This window comes from Schistocerca gregaria, unplaced genomic scaffold (genome assembly GCF_023897955.1).
Source record: "Schistocerca gregaria isolate iqSchGreg1 unplaced genomic scaffold, iqSchGreg1.2 ptg000420l, whole genome shotgun sequence".
NCBI classification, from domain to species: Eukaryota; Metazoa; Arthropoda; class Insecta; order Orthoptera; family Acrididae; genus Schistocerca; species Schistocerca gregaria.
This window is the reverse complement of record NW_026061851.1, coordinates 705,262-705,916: the sequence shown is the minus strand read 5'-3', so window position 1 is coordinate 705,916 and position 655 is coordinate 705,262.

Below are 655 nucleotides of genomic sequence, written 5' to 3'. Positions count from 1 at the left end.
CTCTGTACGAAAAGCTGATATCATGTACACCAATGTCAGGATTTTGAATGTTCCAATTGAAATTGATAATCAGTTGATCAAGGACGCTCTATCTAAATATGGCGAAGTTAAATCTATCTATAACGAAAGATGGTCGAAGCTATACAAGATACAGTGTTTTAATGGCATTAGATCCGTTGAAATGGAGGTGAAAGCCAACATTCCGTCCCATATATCCGTTGCAGGCCATAAAGCACATGTTGTGTATTCTGGTCAGGAGCGCACGTGCAATATTTGCAATGAGACAGGTCATTTCCGACAAGATTGTCCGCGCCGTGTTTTTGTTCTTAGGAACAATCTAACACAGCGTCAAAAACTGACCCTCAGCGATGTCTTACCAAATAGCACTTCCCTTCTTTCGGTTAACGACAGTGGTTCATGTACTTCTGCAGTGCCCGCCATAACTACTACGGAGTTCCCTCCCCTGAGCGTCATTACATCACACCCTTCTGTTCCCGATTGCGATCTCCAGAATAAGAAGCGACCGTTGGAAACGACCGATGACGGCTCGGACGGCGAGTCCGCCCGTAATTCGCCTTCCACCCGCAAGCAGAAGCAGTGTAATGCGGATGTGCTCGAGGAAACAAACAGTACATGTATTGACGTGACGACAGCC